Raw genomic sequence first — 8,628 nt, forward strand, 5'->3', positions numbered from 1 at the left:
TTTTGAGATCGGCCTTTTAGAGACCGCCGATCGATCATCCCAACGTGATTATCGGCCGATAGTGATCGGTAGCCGATCAATCGGAGCACCCCTAATCTTAATCATGTAATAAACAATCTCCATCTAACCATTTTTTTTTTATGTTTTAGGTGCGCAAATTTGCATACGAATTGGCCAGCAGATATGGCTGCAAATATCCAGATGTATGGGATGCCACCAAGATGGTGGGAAAGGACTGGCTCACCTCCTTCCTTGAACGCAACAATACATTGTCTATTCACCGACCTCAAGTCACCAGCATGTCCCGTTCCACCAGCTTCAATAAAACAAATGTGACTGCTTTTTATAACAACCTGCAGACAGTTCTTGCCCGCTACCTTTTTGAAGCAAAGGACATTTGGAACGTGGATGAAACAGGTACATTTTACAATTCATTCAAACTAAAAAGCTAGAGTGATTAAGTGGTTTAAAATACACGAGACAAATTCATTGCTATGTAAAATTGAATAACATATATAAACTATAGACGTTGATATACATACATACTGTAGCCTATACAGATAAATATATACAAATTATAAAACTATGAGGTGAATATGTAAGTATATAAAAACACTACACACACACCTAGCTAAAATAAATACATATACAAATAAATTAATTAATAAATAAATACAGATATAGAGATAATAAAACAATAATGAAAATAAATATGTAACTATATACAAACACTAACTCTACACATTTAGGTATAAACACCTACAAATGTTCATGAAAGCTTATCAAAGTTTATAATTAATTTTCAGGTACCACGACAGTCCAAGTGCCAGATAAAATAATTGCCACCAAGGGGAAGCGCCAGGTCGGTGCAGTGACCTCTGGGGAGAGGGGGACATTGGTCACCACTGCCCTTGCAGTAAATGCACAAGGCAATTGCATTCCCCCGTACTTCATCTTTCCCAGGAAGAAGTTCCAGGACCACTTTGTGAGAAATGGTCCCATTGGCTCTGCTGGTTCTGCAAATAGCTCAGGCTGGATGCAGGATACAGACTTTCTGGCCTTTCTACAGCACTTTGCCAGACACACCCGTGTAACCCTGGAGTCGAAGGTGCTTCTCCTCGACAATCATTGGTCACACCTTTCTGTGGCAGCAATTGACTTTTGTCAGTCAAACGGCATAGTCCTACTATCGTTCCCACCCCACTGCTCACATCGTCTCCAGCCACTTGACAGGAGCGTCTTCGGTCCACTGAAGCGATATATAAACATGGCGGCAGATCACTGGATGAGAACACATCCTGGAAAAACTTTGACCATCTATGATGTTCCAAGCCTAGTGACCACAGCTCTGCCACGAGCAGCGACACCCAGAAACATAACGTCTGGCTTTGTGTGCACTGGCATCTGCCCCTTTAACCCAGATATTTTTGAGGAGCAAGACTTTTCACCTGCCTATGTCACCGACCGCCCGTTTCCTTCACTGGTACCATGTGGTCCCACACCACATTCCAACAAACACCCACTTAGCCAGAGCCTGTTTGAGGGAGGGCTGCTGCCAGAGTATCCTGGTGGTTCAACCAGGGACGCCTGTTTAGAGTCTACCATCCCATACCACCCAGCTGTCTGTTCAGGCAAGATAAAATAAGATAGAACTTGGTTAATCCCGAAGGATTTTAGTAAAATAATAACTAAAATAGAATTGTGCACGATATTGATATTATTGTTTGTGTCTGCTGATTAAGCTGTCCCACCTGAAGAAGGGGCTGTCACAACTGTGACAATGAGTAGGCAAATGCCTTTTGTTATGTTTGTGTTTGTTTGTACTGTTTATCTGTTAATACCTGTTAACATTAGTCCATCCAAATGAACCTCTTTTTGCCACCTGACTCTTCCAGCTCATATAGTATTGTTTCAAACTTTTCCACTGTCTTCTGAGAATATGCCATGGTTTCTCAAAGCCTCTGTCTAACATTTGTTTCTGCAGCCACTGATACATGGCGTTTCTTGGCTGTTTTTGTTTGTTTCTTGGATTATATACTTTCATACTGTTGAAAAAATGTTTTATAAAATGAATTGGCATTGCCAATAAACAATCTAAACAATTCAAGTTTATGTCGGGGTACTTTTGATGAAATTAACATTTTAAATGAAAATGTAATTTAATAATTTTTTGCAAAGATAAAGGACAAAATATGTTTGCAGTTACATATTATCAAGGCCATAGTCAGGTATATTTAATAAAAAATAAGAGTAACACAAAAAAATCGAGCTTGTATTGTTGTTACTTTTGACCCACCTGTGTGTTACTTTCGTCCCAACAGACGGGGTCAAAAGTAACAATGCACAACTTATGTTCAAAGTGAAATTATACTGAAGTTGTTTTACATTTGTGCAAAATACCACCTGGTATTGATAGACCACACTTGTGAGTTACTGACCACAGCAAAAATATATCTCTGTCTAAAACATTATCTTTTAAAATGATGTTTTTCTGAAAAGTGGTACTTTCGCCCCTGCTCTCCCCCTACCTCAACACAACTTCGGTTCACAAGCGTCTTTTGCAGGTGATCTGTAGCTATAACTTTATCTAAAATTAATTTCTAAATGTGTTAAAAAAAAAAGCAATTGTCAAAAAAGGGGATTACAACACTTTATGTAAACGGTCCTACTTTTGCATACACTGTTTTTCGAAGATTACTTGAGCATGTTTTACAAGAAAATACAATTTCAGTGTTTCTATACTTCAAAATTGAATGATTAAATCAATTTATGGTCATTTTCGATTCTTTGGGAAATTTACTTGCAATTTCTGAGTGAAATTTGTTTATACACCATTTTATCCATTGTAGTTCACTGTAATCAAAGCATTTTCATGTTTTCCATGTAGTTTTGAAAATATGTAATAGGTTATGTATCTTAACTTAAATGATTTAGCTTTTGATTATTGTTTTCTCAGCTTCTATTAGACATTATGAAGTTCAATTAATGTATCCATAAATTGTGAGACAGAATGGTTCAATTTAATGTGAAAGAACTGAGTAGGCAACTGCCTTTATTTTCCACTGATCGTTCACATAAGGCATTCACATAAAATGTAAAAGCTTAATACAACAAACCAGGACATTTTGACCAAAATTTATATTCAAGAGAACTGTTCAATGAAGAAGTGACTCCTCTTTGGTCGAAACCGATTTTCAATTCATTTCATTTTAGGCACACTCTATTAAAAAAGAAATAGCTCGGCCTATGTCATAATGAACAAGATCTTTTCATCTGGCTCAGACAGGAACTGTTTCCAGGTGACACATGAATGACAGTGTTAATGCCTGAAACCTCTCTGATTTGGCCAGTGAAATTTGATCACATCTCTTCTTTGAATTATTACCAGGTGCATGTGACAGCAAAAGTCTGCATGGCAAATTAGTGAATTCAATTATAAATTCAGAAGTTGTGCATTATTATTTTCTTGTATTCTTTCTACACTGTTGTTTTGTTGTGGTCGCACATTGCATTAGCTCAGAGAACAAATAGTTAAAAAAACAACATTAGCTTATATAACATATCGTGACACGCCTGTGACAATTCTTCTTTTTTTCCTCTTTTTTTATTCCTTTTTTTTACTCAGTAACATTTGGCAGCTATTTTAGCAGCCATGTAAGGTTTATTTAATTCTTTGTAAGAGTAATTGACTCATGTGGGACAGCACAGTTGCTCCATTATGAACATGAGAAAGCTCTCCTCCTCACCAACTGTGGTTATGGCATACAGACAGAAGAGACCTTGTTGTGCCAAGCCACTTCAGCATTTATTTAGGGGCCTGTTTCCAATGGAAACGGAGAGAGGAGTTCACAACCCAATTAGATGGTGGAGTGGCACCACTGGGACAATGTCACGATTATGTCAAAATTGATTGATCCGTATTCTTAGATCTTTAAGATATTTCAAACATGAACACCTTGAGATGCATGAAGTTTTTAAATGATCTTTACCATCATCGACTGACATGCTAGGCGGTTTAAAACTATGTCCTTCCTTCTTGTAGAATGTGTGAAATGAAGACTACTTAAAATGCAAATAATGTTTAGTGTCTGGCAAAGCAGCATAATGCACATGGATATTCGGCTCCACTTTTGTGCTTTGCTGCTGCCTTGTGTCAAAGAAAGGAACTGCCCTTGAATGAGACTGACATGCATTGTACATGCTTTTAATTCAAACTTTATGCATCCATATTATCATTGTCATTAAGTTTTTTTTGTATCAGAATATAACAATTAAGAGAACATGGAAGTAATTTTTATTTTATTTACTTAATTTTAATACTTTAATTAGAGCCGATGTTGCAATTTGTGTCATGTCCCTGGGTGTCATGCACATCTAACCTCTAACTGATAAAATGGCAATTTATCAAGAAATTCTAGGAGTTTCTTTCTTTTTTTTTTTTCCCTTTTTTCCTTTTTTTTTATTCCCTTATCAAAATAGTTGAAACAAAACATCAGTAAGTTTTAGCATAGGTTTTGAGGAATCGTGATGTTTTCTGATTAATTTTTCTCATCTTAAAACATTCCTTTTTATTTGATAACACTGAGAAGCATCAATTGATAATATCAACATTTTAAAATGTATAAACTGTAGGTTGTTGAGCTTGCAAACTAGTTAAAATTCACAAAAAGCTGTTACTAGCATTCTTAAGTGTACATCTAAAAATTCACAATTCAGATTGCTCACTCTAGCAAGTACTCAGTAGGTAACCCCAAAAATTTCTGTGTCATTTTGCTCAGCATATTTACATTTAAATGTATTCATTTAGCAAATGCTTTTGCTAAACTGAGCATATTTTCCGTTCTTTGTTCCCTTACCTTCCCAGAGATGATCTAAAATTGATGATCTAATTTTTAGATTACTGGTGTTTTAATGTTAAAGCTCCAGCCATAAACCTGAATGACCATTTTGTTTTAAAAATGATTAACACGTATAAATAAATGAAAAAAAATCTTGCTGTAGTACAAAATATTTAAACATCAAATCTCATAGTATCATTGGAACGGAGAGCACTTATTCCAAATTCATATTCTCATTACATTGTTGCTTCACATCCATAGCTGAATATGTTACTGTTCCTGTCATTCAGCAGCTGTCGGCTGGGTTGTATAAACCCAGTGTATAAAGTGGGTTTTGGAGTTAAAGGCTCTTTTAAGGGCCATTTCCAGGAGAAATAAGTGAAGCCAAAAGCAGAGACCCAGTGGGTGTATGGTCTTGCAGAGTCCCACCAGAGTCATGACTTAAGGCCAGACATTAACAGCACTCTCTGGTTCGACCCTTATCCTTTCCTGGGGAAGCCCTGAGGGCTTGTAAAGTAAAAGAACTGCTCTGCAGCCTCATAAGGAAACCTTTGCCCAAGCTAAAGCAATTAAAAAAATGCATTTGATGATTTATCATGTAGCCTAGCTTATTGTTCGTCTAGCTAAAGTTGATATTATTAAACTGGCAATGCACACAATAAACAAATGTATAGCTTGAGCATCTGAGTAGACTAGCGTTCACACATATTTGTTTGTAAAACCATGCGCACGAACGCACATCAAAAAGTTTGCACTAAATGCATATACTGTATATATATATATATATATATATATGTAGGCCTATATATACTGTATATTTCCAAGTACAATCACTAATATTGCTGAATATTTGTACTCTACTTCAAGCTATTCATGGCATGGTTATTTAGGGTACATTGAATGTCTCTTACCAGTCTCAAATGTGTCATAACTCATTACACCAAATATTTCCCAGAAAGAAGAAAATTCAGGGCATATTATTATGGGCATATCTTTCTGAAAACCTACCGTTTGTATCTTCCCATAGTGAGAAACACATACAGAGAAAATGAATCTGGTTGTATCAAAACTTTCCAGAGACTAAAGGTCGCTTTTGTGTGTCTGTCCCTTATGAACAGAAGGGCTGGAGTCTTAAATGTCTCATGCTGGCTCCTCTGTATAGCTATTCTTAGCTGTGCTGTTACAGTCCCTATTACAGAAAACATCCATCAGCAGAAATGCCACATCAGACACCAGCAGATAAACAAAACACATAACGCAGTGGGAAATAAAGTGTCACATCTTACTCTTGCAAGTTCCAAACAATCTTTAAGTTTATGCTCTCAAATACGGTGTAACTGACATTAGTTTCTGGATATAACATTTTCTGTCTGGTTGAAAACTGTCAAGCATATGATAAGTTTCATATTCTGAAAGACAATCCCACGTTTCATACTGTGCGCAGATGGCAAACATGTTTTTGTCAACGTTCTGTAAAATGATTATTCTTAGATCAAATAAATAATCTGACACATGACCCAAAAAAACGTTTTCTAGGATGGCAACACAAGTAATGCATCTCGATGCTGCTTTTCTTTTATGAACAATTATAGTTCACGCTGAAATGTTTTTTTGTTGTAATTCAGCCCCATTGGCCATCTTCTCAGTATGCACTGGGACATTAATAATTAATATGGTTGTGTTGTTTGCCAGTTTTATTTGCACTCTTGTTGATTTGTTGTCAATGTTCACTGATTTTCTTGTAATGTCAGGATGTTTCTTCCTTAAAGTGACTGGTTAGTTGATTGTGACCCTTATTGTGTTTCATGTACCAAGTCAGGAATAGTTCACCCAAAAATGAAAATGTACTCAAACTAACACCATTCAAGATGTAGATGAGTTTGTTTCTTCATTGGAACAGATTTGGATAGGTTTAGCATTACATCACTTGCTCACCATTGGATCCTCTGCAGTGAATGGGTGCCGTCAGAATGAGAGTCCAAACAGCTGATAAAAACATCACAATAATCCATAAGTAATCCACACGACTCCATTAATTAATGTCTTCTGAAGTGAAAAGCTGTGTGTTTGTAATAAACAAATCCATCATTAAGACGGTTTTAATTTCAAACTGTTGCTTCTAGCTACAATATGAGTCCATAATACTTCTGGGTTATAGTGATGTTTTTATCAGCTGTTTGGACTCTCATTCTGACGGCAGAGGATCCACTGGAGAGCAAGTGATGTAATGCTAAATTTCTCCAATTAGTTTTAAGGTAGTTAATTTAGTTTTTTTTTGTCTCAGGATGTTCATGTGATCATGTCAGACGGTTAAAACAAGCACTTTCTGCAATATGTACAATATGTCAAAAACATGAGATGAAGCACTGTTAGAAATGTTCTATGATGTTTGCGCTTTGTCGACTAAACTGAGAGCATTGCAGCTCCCAAGGCTGATTTTGAATAGAGGCCGTCTCAGCTGTCATTTATGGAGACCTCTATGTGTGCTTGCAGCTCGTTTCTTAAGTTATCTTAATGCAATGTGTAGCCCATGGTAGAGAGAGACACACACAGGGGCAAATTCTCATAAATGTAAATTTCACAGTTTATGCTCTAGCAATGTTCCAGCCTCTGGAACATTGCTATATACAAGATAGGAGTATTTTATTTTTTTTTTTAATAAATCTCAGGTTTGGGCTAGTTGTTACACTGATTTATATAATTTAGCCTATACATTTTATAGAATAATGTTTATTGACCAAATGTTTTTTTTTTGTGTGTTTTTTTTTGTTACTTTTGTATGTTCTATTTTTGCTCTATCGTGAATTGTTTTGTGTTTTGTAATACGCTGCAATTGTAACCTTAAAGAGCTATTTTTATAACTGATTTAACCCATAAAAATAGTTTTGTTGGCAAATAATATTTCTGAAAACCATTTAATTTAGATGTCACAATTTTTCAGTGTAGTTTTACTGTTTAAATTTAGCTGAAAATCTGTTATGAGCTGGTTCCATTGTGACAACTTATCCCATATAGTGTGACAACATGCCCCGCTATAGGTCAAAATGGTTTAAATGAACTTCCATATTACAATATTAGAAACAGTTTTTGAAGTCAGGTTTGTGTCTGTACAGAAAGTGACTTTCAAAAAAAAAAAAGCAGTATAAAAAGTGACAATTAGCTACTAGTGGTCTCCCTTATACATATTTAGACTCAAAATCTTAAGGCATAGACCTTATGACAACTTCCCTGTGACAAGTAGTCCTGATCTCCCTGCTGTACTCATATTTACAATGACATGTTTGGGATTGATAGTTATATATTTGTATAATAAGCAGTTTCTATTGTGACAACTTACCCCACTATATGGGTTAATATGTGTTAAATGAATTGTATATTTTTTCACTTGGCAGTAACAATGGGAACTGTTTTTGAAGCCAAGGCTTATAAGTTTTGTGTCAGGCACTGTCTTTCAAAAATAAAACAAACATGCTAAAAAATATTCAGTATAAAAAGTGTGACAACTAGCCCTGGTCTCGCTTATATTGCATATAGACTCAAAATATAGACCTTGTGACAACTTCCCCCGTGACAAGTAATCCTGATCTCCCCTATGCACACCTATTTACAATTATATGTTAAGTATTGGTAGTTATATATTTGGGTAATAAGCAGGTTCAATTGTGACAACAGTATAAGCCAGTATAGATCAATATGTTAAATTAACTCTCTTCCCCCCCGGTCGCCGTGATTTTGCCAAGTAAGACATGTTCCTGGATCAACATCTTTTGTTGATCCTGGATCAACATTA

Source organism: Sinocyclocheilus anshuiensis, unplaced genomic scaffold (assembly GCF_001515605.1).
Source record: "Sinocyclocheilus anshuiensis isolate Anshui unplaced genomic scaffold, SAMN03320099.WGS_v1.1 scaffold1393, whole genome shotgun sequence".
Classification (NCBI taxonomy): Eukaryota; Metazoa; Chordata; class Actinopteri; order Cypriniformes; family Cyprinidae; genus Sinocyclocheilus; species Sinocyclocheilus anshuiensis.